Source organism: Podarcis bocagei (assembly GCF_964188305.1).
Source record: "Podarcis bocagei genome assembly, chromosome: 1".
NCBI classification, from domain to species: domain Eukaryota; kingdom Metazoa; phylum Chordata; class Lepidosauria; order Squamata; family Lacertidae; genus Podarcis; species Podarcis bocagei.
Window position 1 is genome coordinate 23,525,573 of NC_138125.1, and position 23,933 is coordinate 23,549,505.

The 23,933-nt window shown below is 47.0% G+C and overlaps 1 protein-coding gene and 1 long non-coding RNA gene across 6 annotated transcripts in view; both read right to left on the reverse strand.

The window, feature by feature from the left end:
- SLC24A4 (solute carrier family 24 member 4) overlaps positions 1 to 23,933 on the reverse strand; it is a 121,508-nt gene that overhangs the window by 47,767 nt on the left and 49,808 nt on the right. The gene's annotated exons all lie outside the window — the stretch shown is intronic.
- Positions 21,084 to 23,898, reverse strand: LOC308575845. Of its 4 annotated transcripts, none has more exons than XR_014002946.1 (3): positions 23,565 to 23,898; positions 22,217 to 22,413; positions 21,084 to 21,348 (listed from the first exon to the last, which is right to left on the reverse strand). It is a non-coding gene; the product is annotated as an uncharacterized lncRNA (long non-coding RNA). The 4 variants fall into 4 exon arrangements; XR_014002947.1 differs by lacking the exon at positions 23,565 to 23,898 and adding an exon at positions 23,254 to 23,555; XR_014002948.1 differs by lacking the exon at positions 23,565 to 23,898 and adding an exon at positions 22,669 to 23,555 and having other exon boundaries at positions 22,217 to 22,369.

Sequence of the window (23,933 nt, forward strand, 5' to 3'; positions counted from 1 at the left end):
AATGCGACTGAATCCCTCCCACAAAACAGAGGCAGTCTGGAGGCAACAGAGCAGGCCCAGGAGTCAGCTAACCAAAGTTTCCCCCGCTATGGTGAGATAAATTGTATTTCTATATAAATTAAGGTAATTATTGATAAATATGCATCTAGGCACATAAACCAACACATGCAAATTTTATGCAAATATTTGTATTCTTTTGCAGTGGATAGTTTTCACATTACAAATTGGCCCCTCAAATTTTAACCATGATTTTCAAACCCAATTCAAATTGTGGTTAAAATCTTTGTCTGTTTGCGATATTGATGTGAACATGCAAATATTTTTGGGGGGAGGGGGAAGCCCATTGCATTTTAAATTTCTGGTGCACCTGTAACAGCAGAAGGGCAACAAACCTGCTTTTCAGAGTATGTTGCCAAGTACTGCAAATCATATTTGTTTTGTTTTTTTAAGTCCCAAGCCTGGCTCCTTTAAAAGCAGCAGGAACTTCTGAAACCCCAGCCAAAAGGAACTAAATAAAGTTGTGTTAATGCTGCAAACTGCATTAAAGGACTGAATTATTCATAATATGTTCAGGAGCATAGCCGATAAATCACTTCAAAATTCAATAGGCAATCAATTGGGAGCAGCACATAAAATGTTGCTTTGATACAGATACAAACTGTTATGTAGTGTAGTTTCACCCTGGGCCAACAGGGGGATACTGTATATAGTTTTCACTCAGGTCCGCGGCAGTTAGTTTAGGCGGGAACTCTGAGCTGTTGTGGTTACAATGTTGACAGCCGGCTGCCTATAAATACAGGCCGGCTGAGCTGTCGCAGTCAGTTCTATTCCAGCTTGTCTTAATAAAGAGCTACTTGAAGAAATCGCTGTGCCGGCTGCTATGTCAACCCACTACTTAATACTGGCGACGAGGATGGGATGGATGGACATCAGAGCACAGCCAGATGCGGCCAGCCTCTGAACTGAGCTGAATCACAGAGCGAAATCACTGAGCGAAATCACTGAGCGAAATCACTGGGCAGAACCAATTCAGAGCTGACTGTTCTAGCTAGAGCACTGTGTTCCATCCATCGCCCTTCACGCCGGCATCGGAATCATGGCTTCACTTGTGCCTCTACCGCCGTTTGCGCCAGCCTCTGAGTCATGGGACTCCTACCTCGCTCGGTTCGACTGCTACCTCCAAGCCAACGAGCTGACAGCAGTATCAGTGGATCGGAAGCGGGGCCTATTTCTCAGCCTCTGTGGGCCTGAGGTGTTTGAGACGGCCCGAGCATTGGTTGCGCCTGAAGCAGTCCAGGCAACACCATGGGACACGATCCAAGAGAAGCTCCGCAACCACTACGCACCAAAGCCGTCCAAGATTGCTGCCCGCCATGCGTTCTACCACCGGAACCAGGCAGAGGGGGAGTCAATCAACAACTACGCCACCGCCCTGCGACAGGCTGCAATGCACTGTGAGTTCCGAGACTTAGACGATGCCCTGATGGATCGAATCGTCTGCGGAGTCCGGGACATCCATCTGCAACGGCGTCTCCTAGCCAAGCCAGACCTCACGCTACAGAAAGCCATTGAGGAGGCTGTGGCCTCAGAAGCTGCTGAACGCTCCGCCCAGGAGATCCGCAAGTCCAGCAGCCCGCGTCTTGCTAGGGGGCCAGTTCCGGTGCATCATGAAGAGGCCAGCAGTGATGAGGCATCCTCCAGTGAAGACAATGACGTGCACCAGACAAAGCGGGAGCGCCGGAAGCTCCAACAGAAGTCCAAGGGCCAACCGGAATGTGCTGGCTGCGGAGGCGACCATTCCCGTGCCAAGTGTCGATTCAGAGACGCCATCTGTAGGAGGTGTTCCAGAAGGGGCCACATCGCTAAGGTCTGCCGATCGGCTCCGTCTGACACCCCCCCTTCATCGACTCGCAAGTTCAAGTCTTCACTCCAGTCTGCCAAGGAAAGTTGTTTCGCTCTCACCAACTGCCGCTGCCCGTCTGGAACCACGATTGGCCAAACCGACTCGTCTACGCGACGCAAGCTGAACGTCACGGTGCTCATTGAAGGAGCTCCATGTGACATGGAGATCGACACCGGGTCTGCCCTGTCCGTCGTGTCATGGAGCACCATCAAAAGACTGGTACCCAGAGTATCCAAAAGGCAACTCGACTCTCACCGCGTACACCTGAGAGACTACCAGGGAAACGACATTCCCGTGGTAGGCGTTGGCCGGTTCCGGATCGCCTTCAAGGATTTTTCGGGCCTGCTCCGGTTGGTGGTGGTCGAAGGTCAGCGGCCAAGCCTCCTAGGGCTAGACTGGTTTGATGCCCTCGGCCTGGAAGTCACCGGCATCAACTGCATCTCTAACGCAGAGACTGAGGGTCTGGTCAAAGACTTTGCCGAGGTTTTTGACGGCACCTTGGGACAATATACTGGTACGCCCATCTCCTTTAGCCTTGATCCACAAGTCGCCCCCATCAAGCTTAAGCCACGCCGGGTTCCCTTTGCTCTCAAGGCTAAGGTGGACGAACAACTGGACAAACTGATCGCCCAAGGAGTTTTGGAGCCCGTTGACCACGCAAAGTGGGAAACCCCCATCGTCACGCCTGTCAAGCCAGATGGGTCGGTGAGAATCTGCGCTGACTACAAGTGCACAATCAACAAGGCACTTCAGCAGCACGCTTATCCGGTCCCTGTTGTCCAACACCTGCTGCATTCCCTGGGTGAGGGTAAGGTCTTCGCTAAGCTGGACCTTGCCCAAGCCTATCAACAACTGCCAGTCGATGATGCCACTGCTGAAGCCCAGACGATCGTCACCCACCGGGGGGCATTCCGTTGCCGCCGGTTGCAGTTCGGGGTGAGTGTGGCTCCTGGCATCTTCCAAAGCCTTATGGAGCGTCTCCTGCAAGGGCTTCCGGGCGTGGTACCATATTTTGATGACGTCTTGGTGTCTGCAGAATCACACCAGCAGCTGTTCGAGCGCCTCCGTGCCGTGCTGACCAGGTTCCAGGAGGCCGGGCTCAAGGTAAAGAGGGAGAAGTGCCTGATTGCCGTTCCACAGGTAGAGTTCCTGGGCTATCTTATCGATGCCTCCGGCCTTCATCCAACCACATCCAAGATCCGCGCTATCCAGCAGGCCCCCACCCCAAAGGACAAAACGGAGTTGCAGGCATTCCTGGGGCTGCTGAACTTTTATAACATGTTCCTGCCCCACAAAGCCACTGTGGCTGAGCCTCTTCACCGACTCCTTAGCACTAAGACGCCTTGGGCCTGGGGTCATCGAGAGACGGCGGCCTTCAACGCGGTCAAGGCTCTCCTTTCTTCAGACAGTGTGCTGGTACAGTACAGTGAATCCAGACCGCTGGTCCTTGCCTGCGACGCCTCACCTTTTGGCATCGGTGCTGTCCTTAGTCACCGTTTTCCAGATGGAAAAGAAGCACCGCTCGCCTACTTTTCCAGGACACTATCTCCGGCGGAACGGAATTACAGCCAGCTCGACAAGGAGGCATTGGCACTTGTGGCTGGAGTGAAGAGGTTCCATGAATACCTCTATGGCAGGACTTTTGACCTCATCACTGACCACAAGCCACTCCTGGGCCTCCTCGCCGGTGATCGTCCAACTCCACCGGTCCTCTCACCACGCATGCTGCGATGGACTGTTTTCCTGGCTGCCTACCACTACCGGCTCATCCATCGCCCGGGGAAATCGATGGGCCATGCCGACGCCCTCAGCCGTTGCCCTCTTCCAGCATTTGTGGAAGACCCGGCTCCAGCTTCATCGCTCCTTCTGATTGAGGATCTTCCGGCAGCGCCTGTATCGGCTGCCACTGTGGCCTCCGCGTCTGCCCAGGATCGCACCATCAGCCGGGTGCTCAACTGGGTGTGGAGGGGGTGGCCACAAGGGCCTTTTGCATCGGAGTTCCAGCCCTTCGCAACCAGACAACATGAACTCTCAGCTCATCGCGGCTGTCTGCTGTGGGGAGACCGCGTCGTGATTCCCCAGGGACTCCGTCAGCGCGTCCTGGAGGCTCTGCACGTTGGCCACCCGGGAATTGTCAAAATGAAGGCGTTGGCTCGATGTTACGTCTGGTGGCCTAATATGGACGATGCCATCACTGCCTGGGTATCCGCCTGTCAAGCGTGCCAAGAGTCGAGGCCTGCACCACCGGCAGCTAAGGGACACACCTGGGAGACGCCAAAGACACCCTGGTCGAGGGTGCACATCGATCTGGCTGGCCCCTTTCACGGCCGGACCTTTATGGTAGTGGTGGACGCCTATTCCAAATGGCTGGAGGTCGCCCTGATGCCCTCCACCACTACCGAAGCTGTCATCCGGGTGCTGCGAGGCCTGTTTGCAACGCATGGGTGTCCTGATGTCCTTGTCTCTGACAACGGACCGCAGTTCACGTCAGGCACGTTTGAGCGGTATCTTTTGGGACTGGGCATCCGCCATGCCCTAACGGCACCTTTTCATCCATCCAGCAACGGGCAAGCGGAAAGAATGGTGCGCTCGACAAAAGAGGCACTGGCGCGCCTGGACCGGGGAGACTGGCATGAGCGGGTCGCCGAATACTTGTTCGTGCAGCACATCACTCCTCATGCGGCCACAGGGAGGAGTCCTGCTGAACTGCTTATGGGCCGCCGCCTCAGGTCACCGCTCGACCGGCTACACCCAGACTTTGCCGTGGCTGAACCCCCAGGCTGTGCCAACGCACCACGGTCATTTGTCCCAGGAAACCAGGTCTTTGCCCGGAACTATGTGGGGGACATTCCTTGGGTGCCAGCCACAGTAGTGGGAGTCTCTGGACCTCGCTCGTACCAGGTGGCACTCGAAGACGGACGTTTGTGGCGACGGCACATAGACCAGCTTAGGCGCAGGGTTGGCGACTTAGACACTACCGAGGTGCCCCCAACTGCGCTTGCGGCTCCAGAAGAGACACGTACAGATGGCGAGGCCCCACCTACACCTCCCTCGCAAACTGCCAGCGTGGAGCCGAACCAAGCCATCTCAGAACAGACTCAGACCACTCCACTTGCGGAGGCTCCACCCACAGCAGCGGATCCAGGGGAGTTGGTTCCAACGCCACCTAGGGTCGCACCACAGCCTCAGCGAGAACTGTGTGGCCCTCCGGACTTGGCTACCAGTCCCCGGCGGTCTGGCAGAGTTTCCAAGCGCCCAACTCATTTAAAGGACTACGTTGTTGGACAGGTATCACTGTTGGTCTAAGTATGGGAAATGTAACCGATATGCTTTTGTGCCTAATTGAACCATTACGATTGTAACTAACGCCTTATCTCGGTGGGGAGGGGTGTTATGTAGTGTAGTTTCACCCTGGGCCAACAGGGGGATACTGTATATAGTTTTCACTCAGGTCTGTAGATAGTTTTCACTCAGGTCCGCGGCAGTTAGTTTAGGCGGGAACTCTGAGCTGTTGTGGTTACAATGTTGACAGCCGGCTGCCTATAAATACAGGCCGGCTGAGCTGTCGCAGTCAGTTCTATTCCAGCTTGTCTTAATAAAGAGCTACTTGAAGAAATCGCTGTGCCGGCTGCTATGTCAACCCACTACTTAATACAAACCTTCTCAGTTGCACTTTTCATGCCCATGGGCACCAAATGGCGCAACATCATCACAGAATAAAAGAATAATAATGTGCCAATCTTTTCTGAAGTCCCAAAGACAAAGCAGTATTTTTACAAACCTCTCTGCCAATATTCAAGACAAATGCAAATAATCCAGCGGCCAATAAAGCAAGAAGGAGAGGGGGAAGGAGTACAAGAATTTGGCATATAACAGAAACAGAGTGCTTATTGCTGTTTTTCTGTTCTGCAATATAGTTCATCATTGCTATCAAACCAGAGTTGCCTAGCAATTCTTATATGAAGAGTCACCTTAATTTACAATGACTTTTCTATCTGGATTTTCACTGTTTGAAATATGGCAACCCTAATGTTGTGAGTCTAGCAGAGTGCATATTTCAGCTTACCTGGGAATCTTAACATTTGTTTTAAAAAAATCTCACAAGTTCCTAGCCTCCATCACTGCTGAAATCTGACAAGCTGGGGCGGGGAGAGGCTGAATAAGATCTGAAGTGGTTGGGGAGTCAGTACTGTATTCCAAAGCATAGTTCCCCCCCTCCCCCACCCCCAAGAATGGCCAACACAGAATTAATTAAGCAAAGCAGTAAAAGTGAAGTATAATAAATTAAGCTCAGTGTGTATGATTCATATCAGTTGCAGAATCCATATTTTTAGCACAGAATATGCACATGCATATTCTTTCTCCAGAACCACATGGACCATTGAAGACATGCTTATTACAGAAAAGAATATATTAGACTCTGCTGCAATTCCATAGAAATGATGTGCTAACTGCTTCTTTCTATATTTGAAATTCTGATCAGATAACGCTATGCAGAATTCTTGCTAGCAACTAGCTGACAATACAGAGAGTGGCCCAGAAAATAATTTGAGGATGTTACCTACAAGTGGAGGCTGTGGGACAAAGGAAGCACATGCAAAACATATAGATCATATGAAGCCGCATTTTGCATCCCAAAGTAGTGCAGCCTTAGGGTGAGCTGGCCATCATTGGTCACAACCTGACTGTTGCTGGATTTTTGCCATTTCTCAATAGGGCCATATGTCTCTATCTGCTTAAAGGTGCAACGAAAGCTCCAGCCAAGAATTGCAATTGAGTGTGCCCTCCGTTATGGTGGGTCTTAACCATGTTTCAAGGTCCAGGCAGGCACCTGTGGAGAGAGGCAGTTCTCTTTTAGAGCACCCTCACCCCAAGCTGGTCCCAAGCTGTGAAGGATCTTAAAGTTCAAAACCATGAGTAGGGCCCAGCAATGGAGAACCAGTGAAGATGGCAAAGCACTGATCCAATGCGCTTATATTGCTCAGTTCAAGATATTTAGTTCCTAAGCAACTTAAATTTCCAGAACATTTTCAAAGACAGCCCCCAATACTGTGCTACGTTAAAAGAGAGGGGGTGAAGAATTCAGGAGACAAGAAAAATGGGGCATTTATGAGGTCACCTCTGAAATGACTCTCACCAACTCCTAATGAAAGGGTGGAGAAAGTCACAAACAGGCAACACTTAATTCTCAGACTAGTTCCCTCACTTCTCTCCTTCTGTGCTTGGAAGAACTATATACAAGGAGTGTGGGAGGGCGAGTGTGTTTGTTTTGAGCAGCAGAGATGAGGGGAAATAGGGAAAGGGAGATTGGCAGCATTTTTGGCACCATGTTCATCAGGAGATGGTGCATATTGACACTGGGATGAAAGTGACATTATTAATCTTCTGGGACGTTGAAGCAGATAATCCACAAAACGGCTGCTGGCGTGCGGTAATCTTCAGTGGTTGTTGTCAATTTTTCGAGAGGCCAGAATCGCTCCACATTATGTAAACCGGATGTTACTAAATCAAGCAGCTCCCTCAAATCACTTGCATCAGGCAGTGCATTATCCTCCTATACAGCTGCCCCCTGCGCTGCCGCTCGGGATTTATCATTCTCTCCCAGACCTCAGTACAAAAGGCAGCATGCGTCCCCATTTATGATTAACCAACTAAATTCCCACTGTGTCGCTTGGCAAAGCTGGTACCAAACGACAGGACAATGTTTATGCACCTAAAATGTAAGGGAGAGAAAATGGAACACGTGTCCATTATAGCCAGCTTAATTAAATTACTCCCAGCTCCTCCCAGTCTTTCATTAGAAACCTTCAAAAACCCAAAACAATGCAGCTGTGTTGTGATGGGATTAATTGACTGGAAGTTACACCATGACACTGGTGGTGCATCTGGAAGTCTGCAATGTTCCTCTGTGCACTTTGTGGACTGTTAATGGTTTTGTGGATATCTAATGAATCTGAATTTTGAAGGACATACTTCTTCACGCAGCACATAGTCAAACTATGGGACACTACATTCCACATAAGGCAGTGATAACCAGCAATTTTAAAAGAGGATTAGACAAATTCATGAAGGATAAGGCAACCAATAGTTGCTAGCTGTGATGACTATGCTCTACTTCCACGGTCAGAGGCAGTAATGCTTCTGAATACCAGTTGCTGGAAACCACAGGAAAGTGGAAAGAGGGGGAAGTGCTCTTGCCTTCAGGTCCTGCTTGCACGTTTCACACAGGCATGTGGTTGGCAATCATGAGAACAGAATGCAGGACTAAGATGGGCCATTGGCCTCATCCAGCAGGCTCTTCTTATGTTCTTACATCCCCACTACCTGACCTCAAATAAGTAAGCCCGGGATGTATGTTATTTTATTTGTCTATCTCATTTGCATGCCACCTTTGCTCCAGGGAGCTCATGATAGCATCCCTGGGGTGATCCCATTTTATCTGCACTACAGGTAGGTTAGTCTAAATGCTAATTACTTGCTCAACAGATTCCAGGAAGCTGTACAGCAAAGCCAAGTAAGGATTTCTGGTCCAACACTATATGCATGATAACATGTCGACATGCTAGCAGTGCAATCCTTTGCAATGATGATGATGATATTAATAATAATAATGCATGTTTATTCAGAAGTCCCTGTAATTTCAAAAGGGCTTGCTCTCTATAAGAGAGTATACACTCGGCAAGCTAAAATTCTATTAAAATAATAATTGTACGTAAGATTGCAGCTTAGGAACTGCATCACTAAGCAGCAACCTTAAAACTTATCAGAGGGTGAGCGTCATTCATTAATAAGACAAGGTGAAGCCATTTGCCTCAGGTAGTAGATCCGACCCTTGCCCTACCTTCTCCCCACCCCAGCCACTGAGCTGCTGCCAACCCCCCCACCCCACCCCCCAGGCTTCACTCGCACCACTGCACCCTTGTCACTGCATTACGGCAGCAGTGTGGCACAGCCAAAGGCACCTGTGTAGTTGCACTGGCAGGTTCTGTGGGGTGTGGCATCAGGGCATTTTGCCTACAGCAGCAAAACATCTCAGGCTGGTTCCACTGGACACAGTGGAAATAACTTCCAAGTCAGCATATCCAAGATATGTCCTGTGAATTGCCATTTTAGGTTCTTCTTTCAACTCATTTTCTATTCTTTTAATTTTTTCCCAATAATCTGCTGCGAGCACCAGAAATAATGAAAGAAGACCACTTCTTCCAAACACAGTCTTTAGTTCGTTAAAACCAGAGGTGTGGTGGCCCAGTCGTCACAGGGGATCAAAGACTTAGCAAGGTCCCTGTCTCTAGCATCCTAGAACCACCCAGTCAGCATGAAAGTGGAGCTTTCCAGCCACTGAGAAGGAGCCGTCTCCCCCTTTGTGCTGCTTCAAGCCAATCAGAGTGAAAGGTGAGTCAGCGACTGAGCACTGGCTCCTGTTAGGATATGCTCGTACCCCTTCCAATCTGCGCCCCATCCCGAGGGACGAGGGTAGGGTGAGCAAGGATTACTCACCTCCGTCACTGGTGTTGTGCAATGCCAGGTCTATAGGCAAAAAAACCGCCACCCTGCGAGACTTCTTCACCTCGCAGGGGGTTGACCTGGCTTGTGTGACGGAGACCTGGGTGCGCGAAGGGGAAACTGTTACCCTACGAGAGATGGCGCCCCCAGGTTTCTCTGTCCTCCACCAGTCACGGACTGTGGGCCGGGGGGGAGGGGTGGCAATATTAATCCGGGAAAATTGTTCTTTCAGGGCTCTACCATCGCCATCGATCCCCGGCATTGAATGTGTTGGCCTAGTGTGGGGCTCCGAGGAGAGCTTGGCTGTCTGGCTGGTGTACCGGCCACCTAGCGCACCAGCAGCCACCCTGTCAGGCCTGCTGGAGGCGGTGGCCGGCTGGGCCTTGGAGTTCCCCAACCTATTGGTACTGGGGGACTTCAACATCCATGCTGATGCCACTCCCTCCTCACAGGCTCTGGACCTGGTGTCTTCCATGGCGACACTAGGGCTCTCCCAGTTTGTTTCGGGCCCCACACATCAAGCAGGCCACACGCTGGATTTGATCTTTGGCGCCGGTATAGATGTGATCATGTCTCCCTCGATGAAGGTGCCATGGTCTGATCACTACGCTCTGAAAGCCAGGATTGACTTTCCACCCCCACCCTGCTTAGGTGGCGAGCCGATTTGGGCTCGCCCGCAGAGGCTGATGGACCCTGATAGATTCCGTCAAGCCTTGCGGGACCTTGCTCCCCCTGGCGACTCATTGACTGAGCTTGTTGAGGGCTGGAATACCCAGCTCCTGGCAGCCATCGATGAGATCGCACCTAAGCGCCCTCTGCGACCCCGCAGAAACCGGGCTCCCTGGTTTACCGAGGAGCTTCGGAAAATGAAGCGGGACCTCAGACGGCTAGAGCGAGTATGGCGGGGTGCCCGTGACGGAGCCTCAAGAACATCTTATAGGGTTTTTATGAAAACCTATGAGATGGCAGTGAAGGCCGCTAAGAAGTCTTACTTCTCGGCCTCCATTGCATCCGCTAGCTCTCGCCCGGCGCAATTATTTAGTATAATCCGGTCTTTAACGTCCCTTGAAGGACAGCCAAATTTAAATAACAATCTGACACACAGCTGTGAGGCATTTGCGAGCTTTTTTGCGGAGAAGGTCTTGTCGCTCCGCCATGACCTCCCTGCCAATTTGGATACAATAAAGGAACTGGAGGCCCCTCGACTGTCCTCGGGTCCAGTATTGGACCACTTTGACCGGATATCTCCAGCCGATGTGGACAGATTCCTCCAAGCTGGAAAGCCCACCACCTGTCCTCTTGACCCGTGCCCGTCATGGCTGATTAGAGCGTGTCCAGACGAGGTGCGGGGCCCCCTGGGGGATATCATCAATTTGTCCCTTGGCACCGGGATATTCCCAGGGGAACTGAAGGAGGCGGTGGTGCGTCCGCTCTTAAAGAAAACATCGTTAGATCCCTTAGATCTATCCAATTACCGCCCGGTCTCGAATCTTCCATTCCTGGGTAAGGTGATTGAGAGAGCGGTTGCTGAACAGCTTGGTAGGTTTCTGGATGAAACATCTGCTTTGGATCCATTCCAGTCCGGCTTCCGTGCTGGTCATGGGACCGAGACGGCTCTGGTCGCCCTAACAGATGATCTCCGCAGGCAGCTGGATCGAGGCGGGTCGGGGCTGCTGATTCTTTTAGATCTGTCAGCAGCCTTTGACATGGTCGATCACGAACTCCTGGACCACCGCCTTGCCGACGTGGGGATCCAGGGCACAGTCCTTCAATGGCTGCGCTCGTTTCTCTCTGATCGGGGACAGAGGGTGGCGCTTGGGGGGGAATTGTCATCGCGTCACTCCTTGGTGTGTGGAGTGCCTCAGGGTGCGATTCTCTCCCCGATGCTTTTTAACATCTTTATGCGCCCCCTCGCCCAGCTTGTCCGGAGTTTTGGGCTGGGCTGCCATCAGTATGCTGATGACACCCAACTCTATCTGTTGACGGATGGCCATCCTAACTCGGCCCCAGACACACTGACCAAATGTCTGGAAGCTGTGGCTGGATGGTTACGTGGGAGCCGGTTGAAGTTAAATCCTTCGAAGACAGAGGTCCTCTGGCTGGGGCGGGACGATATGGGATCGAGAGGGCAACTCCCATCTCTTGCGGGGGTGCAATTGGTGCCAGCACCGTCCGTTAAGAGTTTGGGTGTAATCTTCGATACCTCCCTTTCTATGGAGGCGCAGATTACAGCTATAACAAAGGCGGCATTTTTCCATCTCCGCCAAGCTAAGCAGTTGGCCCCTTATCTCTCTCGCCCTGACCTAGCCACTGTGATCCATGCGACGGTCACCTCCAGACTGGATTATTGTAACTCGCTCTACGTGGGGCTGCCCTTGAGACTGACCCAGAAACTCCAGCGGGTGCAGAATGCCGCAGCGAGACTCCTTACAGGGTCTTCGCCGCGGGATCACATTCATCCGGTGCTATACCAGCTGCACTGGCTCCCGGTGGAGTACAGGATCAGGTTTAAGGTGCTGGTTTTAACCTTTAAAGCCCTATACGGCCTAGGACCCTCGTACCTACGGGACCGCCTCTCCTGGTATGCCCCACAGAGAAACCTACGGTCTACAAATAATAACACCCTCAAGGTCCCAGGCCTCAGAGAGGTTAGGCTGGCCTCAACTAGAGCCAGGGCCTTCTCGGCTGCAGCTCCAACCTGGTGGAATGCTCTGTCACAAGAGACTAGGGCCCTGCGGGATCTGACATCTTTCCGCAGGGCCTGCAAGACAGAGTTGTTCCGCCAAGCTTTTGGTCAGGGCGCAGCCTGACTCCCTCCTCTGGCAACCTGCACAGAATTTTGTTTAATCGGTTGCCATCAATTTGATTTTAACTAATTTTATAATGAAATATTTTTAGAATGTGTTATTATTTGACTGTTATTTGGTTGTTGTTAGCCGCCCTGAGCCCGGCTCAGCTGGGGAGGGCGGGATATAAATAAAATTTATTATTATTATTATTATTATTATCTATCCGAGCTGCTCCAGCAAGTGGTACTGTTATACTATGTTTTGTGTACATCATGTGAGTGTCTGAGTGAGCATGAGACAGGAAGTCTGAGGACTGTTGGAAGTTAGTTTCACTTCTGAAAGTGTTGCTGTTCTGTACTGATGCTGAAAGAGCAGACATGCTGATGGAGTCTTTGTATATAGACTGCAAATAAAGTAGTTTTAGAGCTACTGGTTGAGTCTTTCTTCTGCAATGATACGCCAGAAGACGAGTGTGCTCCTCTCAGGAGAGAGGGGTCGCTTATCACCGGTTTCTCTGGACTGAGGGAGATTTACAGCCAGGGAGGACGCCCCAAAGACTTGGGAAGTTGGGGGCCTTCCTGGGTGTGTTTCCAACAGCTCCTTGGGCCACTCTTGAGAAGGCACATGGGAAGAACATCATGCAGTTGTTGTTCTGGATGCTCCAAAGCTAAGCATTTGGGAACACAGAAAACAAAGGGTGTTCTAAGTTCTGTTATGTAAGATGGAACTTCAAGGAAAATGCCATTCGCTCTGAAAGAAGAGACTGGAGCTCTCCAAATCATTTGCCTATGCACACGCACAAAAAATAGTAGCACATGCATCCTTAATTGCTCTTATTGTATAATTATAAGATTACTGTATAATCTTAGTGGATTATAAAGTCTTAAAAGGAAGCATAGCAGTGAGAGGGGCGTGGCTGTGATTTGTATGAATGGATCTTGCGTATCAGGGACTGGCTAGATGAGGGGGAATGGTGGGAGGCTACAGCCGGGGAACCCCCCCCCCCAGGGAAGCATCAGAGTGGGAAGTCAGGAGAATGGTGGTGGGATTCAGAAGATATGTCCGAGGAAGAAAGGGGGCAGACAGGTTGGAGGCTGAGCAAGAACCAGGTTTAATTGAGAGCGAGACAGCTGAGGAGGAGGAGGCTGAGGCAGCAACAGATCCCCAGCAATCTGCCACTTCCACAGTTTTCCCCTCCTCCTCTGTCCTGAAGAACGAGGAGGGCATTGCATGCAGCAGAAGAAAAGGCACAGACAGCCCCTCCATGAAGGAGTTTGCTACTATGGGGAAGGCAGCTCGCTGGAGGCTCAGATCCACAGTTCTGGCAACTGCTTCATTGGGCTGGTTCTGACCACCAAGTTCTCTGCTGTGTTTTGTCTCTCTGAATAAAATCAACCTTACTGCTCACTTTTGAATTTCTGTGCTGAACCAGCCCTGACACTGCACTTCTGAATTCGCCACTACACTACTGGTTAAAACACCATGAAAATTTCTGTATCAATCTCTGTATTTACAGATAGATCTTTTTTAAACAAGCTCTGGACAACTCAGCAGATGATCATGTGCTATGTTTATTTTTTGAAAAACACTCTCAACAACTGGGTTATCAACACACAAGTGTTAAATGGAAGCGCATTGCTTAAATGACCACTTTGTGTGTCTCCTCTAGTTTTCAAATGTAGAGTGGCTCTGCAGGAACAAGGGGTGTATGGATTTGTGGCTGACACCTGCTCAGGACGGTTATAGTAGATAATGATTGCAGCAGACATTCGTGTATAGCAGGAGAGCATTGCTCCCACATGCCCCGTCTATACTGCTGAAGGCAGCCTGCCAATGGACTAAGTTCCAAAATCTCATAAGCCTGACAGAACATCTCACCAGCCACGTGGAACTGCTGTTTTATAACCCATCCAGGCATGTGATTTCTTCACCTTATCGCCAGATGATTCACCCACAGAGGCAAGAAATCCTCAGAAGGATGCTGATTGTACAGGGCATTCTGTGACTTCCCTGACACAGTTACTGCAAGTGGGATTAGTCCTTCTACAGGAGCCTCCCTGATCTTAAATAGCTATACATAACGGGCTGGGCTATGGGTTATTTTAGGCAGGAATTTGGGTTGATAGGGAGCAAGTTGTTGGAGAATTCTTGCTGATTCTGCAGTTTAATCGAAGCACCCTAGAGGGGGATTTGTTTCCTTGTTTTTGTAGAGCATCCTGTTTCCCGGGGTTAAGTTTTTGTTCAGGTTGGAAAAGATGACAGGGCTCCTGCACCTTTAATAGTTGTGTAGAAGATGAAATTTCACCACGTGCAGGAGTGAAAGGTGCAGGAGCCCTGTACTCACCTGCTCATTTTATTTCTGTTTTACATGAAATGAAGAGGGTCCATTTTAAGACTCACTATCCAGGAAGAGCGTGCGTATGTGCTTGTGTGCATGCGCGCACACACACAGGAACAGCAGATGTTTCTGGGAAGCGGATAACCAGGACATTGAATTATCCATCGCTTGTTCTTTCATCCCAGCATCTGATCACCAGGGATATGCTGCCCATGAACATGGAGGCTCCATGTCTCAATCATCACCAATAACCTGTTAATAAGCCTTTTAAGCCTGGATAGCTCAGCTGGCTAAAACATGGTGCTAATAATAGCAAGGTTGCAGGTTTGATCCCCATATGGGGCAGCTGTACATTCCGGCATTGTAGGGGTTGGACTAGATCACGGGTGTCAAACACAAGGCCCGCGGGCCGAATCTGGCCCGCCAGACCTCGTCATGTGGCCCGTGTAGCCGCCGCCGGCTGCCAGCCTTCACCTTTTATTCTCGCTTTTTTTTTTTTGGACACAAGAAAGCCGCCTCTTCAGCGCATGCACGGCAGCCTACAAGCCAGAGAACGTCTGCCCTCTAGCGGCGCCGGCCGTTCTACACAGGAAACCTCCACTTTACATGCATTTAGGAAACCTCCACTTGTTTTTATATTGAGCGCATGCCATCCTGTGATGTGACAGATCCAACGGCTGCCTGAACCCTTCTCTCCTGTACTGTAAGTCCTACAGATACAACCGGCCCTTTGAGGGTGACCAAACTGCTGATGCGGCCCCCGATGAATTTGAGTTTGACACCCCTGGACTAGATGATCCTCAGGATCCCTTCCAACTCTATGATTCTAAGTGATCTGGTTTTGTTTTGTTTTTATTAAAAAAAAACATTTCAGAATCAATATATAGCATGCAGAGATGAAGGAGATCTCTACTAAATGGGTGGGTCATTAGGTCTTTCTAGATTGTTGGCACTGCACAAAACATTTCCTCCCCTACCCCATTCCAACATTCCTTTGCATTTGTGAAAAAGCTGGCAAATATTATAGGACCATAACTGCAATATATCAGTTTGTGGCTTGAGAAATGTCTGCTTGTTTATATTAGTACTGTACAGTATATGAAACCAAAGTAACAAACATTCAAGGAAGCAGGGTTGTTGTTGATTTGTCCTCCTGCTACTAGGATCTGTTCAGTTAATTTACTCATAATTGCAAAGTCCCATAGCTGACAGAGAGAGTAGGGACCTTAGATAACCTCCATAACTAGGCAAGACATAGCTTAGTGGCAGCAAGTAGGCATTTAATTACTACTTCATAAGTAGGAAAGGTATCTCCTGCCAACCACTATTAAGGAGAATAAAAAGCACTTGTTTCATTTATTTAAAACATGCCTATACCATCCTTAAACCTATGTGGATTTAAGGGCAGCATACAACCAATTTATACCATGATATAAATAATAGAGCAGACAAAATCCTTGAAAATGAAAGTAGGATTTACAACATATTAGAATGCCTGGGTAAATGCAAATATTTTTGCCTGGGGCCAAAATGTTTTGTGGGTATCATATGAGACTGTTAAGGGAGGGCATTCCATACGTGAGGTGCCACTACTAAGAAAGCTCTCTCCCCTGTTACTGAATAGAGCACCTCTATTAATGGAAGCACTCAGGGGATCTCAGTAGAAGATATGGGCCCATTGCAATGGGAAGAAATACTCCTTCTTGAATCTACATCCCAAACTATCTGTGGCTTTATTAAATATAATGATGGACACTTTGCATTGGTGCAGAGCTATAATAATAATAATAATAATAATAATAATAATAATAATAATAATAATAATAGTATTTATACCCTGCCCATCAGGCTAGGTTTCCCCAGCCACTATGGGCGGCTTACAGTGCATACAAAAACATAGTAAAACGTCAAACATTTAAAAACTTCCTGATAAACCAATTATAAAATTGGTGTACCAGGTATAATAAACCTGGCAGTTCCAGTCATAACTATGACCTCTGCATTCTTCCCCAACTGAAGCTTCCAGTTTGTCTCCAAGGGCAGTGGCATGAATGACCCACTGCAGCAATCCAACTGGGGGGACCAAAACAAACACCACTGTGGCCAGACTATCTCTGTCCAAAGATCAATTGATTCTATGTATTCATTAGTCAATAAACCAAAAATAAAAAGTATACAGTACATAATCTCATCAAAAAAGAGATTGAAAAGTTTAACGTGAAAAACTATCACAAAGAACTATAATAAAATCATCATCATCATTGAATATGACGCCCCTATTTTCATCGGAGAAATGTTGGAGGGTATGTAAAGCTACTGAAATCAATAAACATTATTAAGTCATGGCCAATAATTTCAATCGGTGGTCTACTCTGAGTAAAAACATAGTTGAAGGCTACCCTCTGCCAAAGGGTGATTTCATGCATCTGACAAAATGAGCTCTGCCAGAATAAAGGCACCACACAAGTCTGTTGTTTTTTCTGCAACTGACTAACATGGTTACCCCTCTGGAATAACCTAATCAGACTGTCGTTTCCAAAACAACCGCCCTTTTCTTTTTCAGTTCTTAGTAGTGGGCAGAAAACACCTGAGCTCCGCTTCTGTTAACCAATGAGTTTGTAAGAGAGATGCAAGATGAGTTACAGGCCCGTTAATTCAAAGCAACACACAACTTCATGAGCGACACTGAAAGAGGCTGCAAAGGGCAAGTTCTTCGGGAACCGTTCTGCACACAGGTTTAATGGGCTGCCCTGCTAAGACAATGACTAGCGGTTGCAAAGGAGCCTGGAATGAAACAGCACTTAGCATGCTTGCAGTCCCCACCCCACCCCACTTCTTCTTAGTAATCAATTTGATGTGGTGAGAAGCCAAAGATCAAACCTTCTCTCTCTCAGGGAGAGCACCATATGGCAGGGCAGGAAGTAAGCTCCTTGGGCTCCAAAACCTGCTTGCTCTCCCTCTCCCAATTCTGCAAGCAACAGCAACTGCTAAAACATTTAATCTCTGCAGTATATTAATTCAATTTGCCTGGCTCAACCAAGAGAAGGCTGCCAAATACGATTATCTTTGTCACGGCGAGTGGCAGGTTACAAAGCAAGCGGCGGACTCGGACTGCAAACTATTAAATCCACCGAATATTTGCATTCTGAAAAGGTGGTGTACTGTGTCTTAAAGAAACAAGACTCCAGAAATGCTCTTTTGCTCTGACTATAAACATTCTTTGTGTGAAAGTCAAGATTAGCGAAATAAATGCAGCACTAATTCATTCGGATTTTTGTTTAATTCCCTTAAAAGGTAGTTCAGTACTATTAACCCTATTTTACAGATGGAGGCACTGAGCTGGAGAGAAAGTAGCTTGGGTCACCTCCAGACTGTCAGTATTTTTCAGGAGGGATTCAACCACATTGTGGAAAGTTAGGTTTGTGCAATTAAAGTAGATTAAAGTGCTCTATTGCCCTATCACACACACACCAAAAAAAAAACACCTATTAAAAAAAATAAATTTAAAAACCTTACTCTTTTGCTGTTAGGAAGGTGACAGGAAAATACACTGAAAAGTGTGGTATGATTAACAGATGATTAACAGGAAGATGCAGAAACACCCAGCAAGCATATCAGGATGAAAGCTCATTGTTGCATTAAAAAAAAAAAAAGGTAAAGGACCCCTGACCGTTAAGTCCAGTTGCAAATGACTCTGGGGTTGCTGTGCTCATCTCGCTTTACTGGCCGAGGGAATCGACGTTTGTCCACAGACAGTTTTTACAAGTCATGTGGCCAGCATGACTAAGCTGCTTCTGGCAAAACCAGAGCAGTGCACGGAAACGCCGTTTACCTTCCTTCCTCAGCAGTACCTATTTATCTACTTGCACTTTGACATGCTTTTGAACTGCTAGGTTGGCAGGAGCTGGGACCAAGCAATGGAGCTCACCCCGTCGCAGGGATTCGAACCGCCGACCTTCTGATTGGCAAGCCCAAGGCTCAGTGGTTTAGATTGTATACAAATCAACAAATGATTGCTCAGTAAAATGTAACCTCAATGTTCGCTTTGTTCAAACCCTTCAGGATGTCACACTCCCTTCCTAAAAAAAATGACAGTGACTTTTATTTGTAAGGAAGGAAGAGATCTTTATTCAGACTAATAGGGGGGTACAGACTCAGCAGCAAGCTAAGTCCAGAAGTCACAATTCCCAGGTATAAGAGCAAGGTAAGAGGTTCATAACTGAATGGAAGCTACAAAGATATCCCACCAGTTGACCTGCTCCTCCCACTAAGCTTCTAGAGATGAGGTGGGGCAAGCTCAGTCCTTGCGACTCTTTGGCCCAATGCACACACATGCTCCATTGGGGGGAGGTGTGTCTGATCCCACCTATAAAGAAGGCACCTGGTTCTTAGTGACAAGGCTGTGTCTTTCTCCTCAGCCTCCATGTTTCTTCCTGTTCTAGGCGTCTTTCCTTTGTGAGCCAGTTTAATGTACTTTACGGCGCTTCTTTCAAAATGGAGCGTAACTCTTTCTGTGACTCAGCACTGTGAAAAGATTCTCAGTTATATACAGTGGTACCTCAGGTTAAGTACTTAATTCGTTCCATAGGTCCGTTCTTAACCTGAAACTGTTCTTAACCTGAAGCACCACTTTAGCTAATGGGGCCTCCTGCTGCTGCTGCGCTGCCGGAGCCCGATTTCTGTTCTTAACCTGAAGCAAAGTTCTTAACTCGAGGTACTATTTCTGGGTTAGCAGAGTGTGTAACCTGAAGCGTATGTAACCTGAAGCGTATGTAACCCGAGGTACCACTGTACTGGAAAAGATTCTCAGTTATATACCCCCTACCTCCACCCTCAAAACCCTGTTACCCACAAGCACTCCTGAAACAGTTCTTTGAAACTCTCCACTGTGGCTGGAATGGCTGGAATGTTGGAGTGAAATGAAGACAACTGGTTTATTCAAAACCTATGAGCTGATTTGTGCTCCAGCCCTGTTAAAACAAAAACAAAAGAACCCTTTCCTTCTATTGTGTTTTGTTGTGTTTTCACTATATTGCTGTGCTACGGGACAAAGCAGCTCCCGGGAAGATTGCAGAAATTCCCAACAGACGATTGAGAGTATAATTTTGTTTTCCGTATAAGTGTACTTGCTTCCGCAAGACTACATGGCACATATTCCTGAGAGACTGAAGAGGGTCAAATATATACTCTAGGAAAGAAGCGATCCAATGGGAAATGGCCACCATTTCTAAATATTATCTATGTAACCATGCAGAAAGAGACAGGGGATTATTTGGAAGTCTCAAAAGAAAGCGGCGCTTGAGAGTTAAATTTTGTTTCCATATGATTGTGCTTGCTTCCACAGGATCACATTCCTGGGAGACTGAAGGGGGTCAAATATATATTGTCTAGGAAGGAAGAGGTCCACTGGGCATTTCCAAATATTACCTATTTAACCATGCAGAAGAACACAGGGAATTACTTGGAAATCTCAGAAGAGAATGGAAACTGAGGGTGAAATTTTGACAGCAACTGAGACTGAAATCCCCCCCCCCCCGCACATGTGCAGTTGCTTCCATAGCAAGCAATGCCTGGCACATATCCCTGAGAGACAGAAAGGTGCCAAATAGATAAACTTCAAGAAAGAAGAGACCTGGTGCAGCACAGCCACCTTTTCTGAATATTGTCTACGTAACCATGCAGAAGAAGACAGAAAATTACTCAGAAGACTTGGAAGATGGCAGGGGTTCCGTGCCTCCTGAGAGACAGGAGCCAGAACTGGAGGGTGGGGAGGGGTCTGAGCAGTCAGAGACAAGGGTGGAGGTGCAGGACATGGGAGAGGAGCTGGAGCTGCAGGAAGGCCGTGTTGCACCAAGAGCTGAGAGATGGTGCCTGAAGGAAGGGGGCAGCAGGATCCCTTCTGTCCTCTCCCCCACTGTCCCCTAGAAACAGGAGGGGCTTGAAGAGGCAGGCACAGTGACAACTTGCATGTAGAATTTGCAGGATGTTTGCACTCACACTGTCAGATGAGGGTATAGGTGTGGCCACCCATTGCTCCAACCATCCATTGCTCCAGCACACACACACAGAGAGAGAGAGAGAGAGAGCGCACGCGCGCATTTAGTGCACCTCAGGAGCTACTGTAAGTTCATATTTTGTCAATAAAGAATTAAACTATGGGGCAGCTGTCCTGCTTGGGCTGAGCTCAGGACAAGCACAAATAATAGGGGGGGGGCAAGGAACCTCAAAGGGCAGGGAGAAACTCAAAACCCAAGGTCATCTAACCAAGCTCATTGGTCAGAGAGTGCTGATGGCGAAATGGAAAACCATGGAGGAATGGGGACCAGAATGAAGCGTAACTGAAGAAGATATGGCTGGCTGACTAGAAACCTAAACAGGAGCACTCCATAACACATTTTTTTTTGTTATAAGTCCCACCTGTAAAATTCTATAGTAATATTAAAAAATAAATAATTATATAAATATTATGATTCTTCTAATCTCAAGAAAGTCCCAAGGAGATTACATCCAAAAAGAACGAATCCGAGACAACAAGCTGCTGAAACAGTAAGAAGGAGTCAATACATTTTTATTGATATCACTGTTATCAGGTGTGATTTCCAACTACTCCACTCCAGTAACAGAAGTTGTTTGGAAATATTCCTTTGGGTGCATATGACATGAATGTGCCATTGCTCCAAGCTGTAGGATCCGACAGACTTCAGGATGCAGGGCATGGGATCACCCTTGAAGAAGCCACAGAGGTTATTTCTCTAAGTGGAAGACTATTGATCCAGTTGGCATCCACAGTGATCAGGGATGACTGCAAAGAGCTCCTGTGGATTACGGATGGGGGAGGAATTCAATTCAGTTTGCATCTAAAGGTGAATCTAGCAAATTTGTACTTTCCCAAACAGTATCAGAACTGAAGCACAGCCATCGTTTGAAATGCACACTTTTCTGAATTTCGTGAGGCGGTTCTCCAACCAACCAAAAATGTTTTCATAATAAACACATATATCAGGGCAAAGTGTGAATAAAAATTGAATACATCTGTGAAAAGAACACACAAAAATGCATTATATTGGGGGTAACTGCTTTGCAAAAAATGTGTACGTTTGTAAAAACTGCATACAAAAATGTGTTTATTAGGAGAAATCTGCACCAAAATGAAGATGGATTTTCATTAGGAATTTTAGATAGATGATAGATGGATAGATAGATAGATGTAGAAAAAATGCAGATTCCTGAAGAAATGCAGAGAACAGAATTTAAGATTAGGAAAATGTGAAACTGAGAAAACCAAAAATGACAGGCCCTTCCATTCCTACTGTGGATACATGATGTTATATTTTAACTGGCATTCACAACAGCATTGTGAATCTGCTCTGAAGTTCTAATAATGGGACTGGGGAAAAATACCTCCCCCCCCAAAAAAAAAAAATCAGCAAATGATTTCAAAGCAATGCACCACACCCATTAACACCTTGTATTTCAGTGATTATGGGGAAATTTGGATGAACTTTATGCAGGGAGTTTCATCTTGAAGAATATGAACAGGAAGATTAAGGAAATAATATCCATTTCTTTCAAATATAGATGCAAGATTATTACAAAGTAGCTTGAGTCAGCTTTCCAAGTTTCATAACCTCTTGCTTAACACATAGAAAAAACTGCCTGCAAGCAATAAATAGTTAGCAGTACCTGTTTACCTGAGGCAACAGTTTGTGCAGACCCAAGGCTCCAGGCAAATTCCTAGATTCTTGTCAAGTTTTCACTATCTTGGAGTCAGCTGCGTAGTATGTCAATCTAAGGCCACTTAACCAACAGGTCAGCTTTATGTTGTAAAATGACAGTCTGATATTAAACATAGATCCATATATGACAGGGTATATGAGCCCCTAGATAGTATGTATAAGACAATAATCACTTGAAGCCTGAACTACAAAGCTAAATACACTTTATCTTGATCTTCCATATCCAATAGCTGTTTGGCATTTCAGCATTTTGTTTTCAACAGATTTAAGTTCCAGTTAAGAAGGCAATCCTATACATGCTTCTCTGGGTGTAAGTCCCATTGAGCTCATTAGTGATTACTTCACTAAAGCTTGCATACTCTCCCTTCCCTTTGCATTTAAGAATTAAATCTTCCATACCTGGTTTGTTCTAAGCATCAGTTTCCTATTTTATCTGAATACAGGAAACTGTGGTTTGTAGGAACCACAGTAAGTTAACAGGACAGGGCATCAAACCATGGTTAGTTGTTACACATGAACTGAGTCAGTAAGTGGCTTAGTTCAGTTCAGTTCAGTTCAGTTCAGTTCACTTCAGTTGGCCAGCTTCACAGATTTCTAGACTTCATTTATGAAATTGTTAAGTGGGATTTGTAATATACCATATGGAGGTCAAATACTCTCCTGTGTGAACCTCCATGAAACAAAAGGAAAAATGCACAGGAGTTCTGCCATTTGGAGTAAGTTGGAAAGAAATTCAAAACCCAGTAGGAGATGCTATGACCTTGGTTCAGGACTGAGAAATGGCCTAGGGACTGGCATATGGATGTAGATTTCCTCCTAAAATTTGTTTAGCATGACATGAACAGAATATTATTACTGTTTAATGAACAAACAAATAGGGGGAGACCAATATCTAGGAGGGTACATGTAATAGCCTGCCATATACTTATAGCAATTGTTGGATAACAATTTGAGTTGTCAGTGCTGTGACCTGAATACACTAACCTATATTTTGTCCTTCCTTGAAAACACCGTTTCTTTTTCTTTTCTTTTTTTTTAAAAGCTCCTCCTGTTATCAAAAGCATTGGGAGAATCTACATGCTAATTATAGCTCTGCAACAAAGGCACAGCTCTGATCTACTCAAACTGCATTTACACTGGTGTCTAAAGTATGCTAATGAAAATAAAAATGCTTATTTGAAAGTATCGGTCAAAGTCATGGCTCAAAAGGATAATTTTTAATATTCCCTTTTCCTCAACAGCAAACTGCTAGTAATCAATTATCTATAATCAATTATCTATAACTGTATATCTACCTGTAAAATAAATCAAAATAACATAACATAAAAATAAAAATATGATCTCAAAACATGAACAATGCCAGAGAAGCATCACAGGGGAGTGGGAATCTATTATAAAAGTTATGTCAGAACCAATGAAGTAATACTTTCATAAATAAATTACTGCAGACTGAAATGGATAAGCCAAACTACAGCTCTAAACAGTAACAAGTCCTCATATTGAAGAAAGAAGCCAAATTATTGTGGGGGAGGTGGAGGCAGGTCTGAAGAAGAGTGTGTGTAATTGCCGTAATATGTATTCCACTCATGCTGGCAATGTTGAAACAGCATGCAAAGGACAGGCAGAATCTTGGGAAGCCTCTCATTGTGACACTGTCAGGGCTC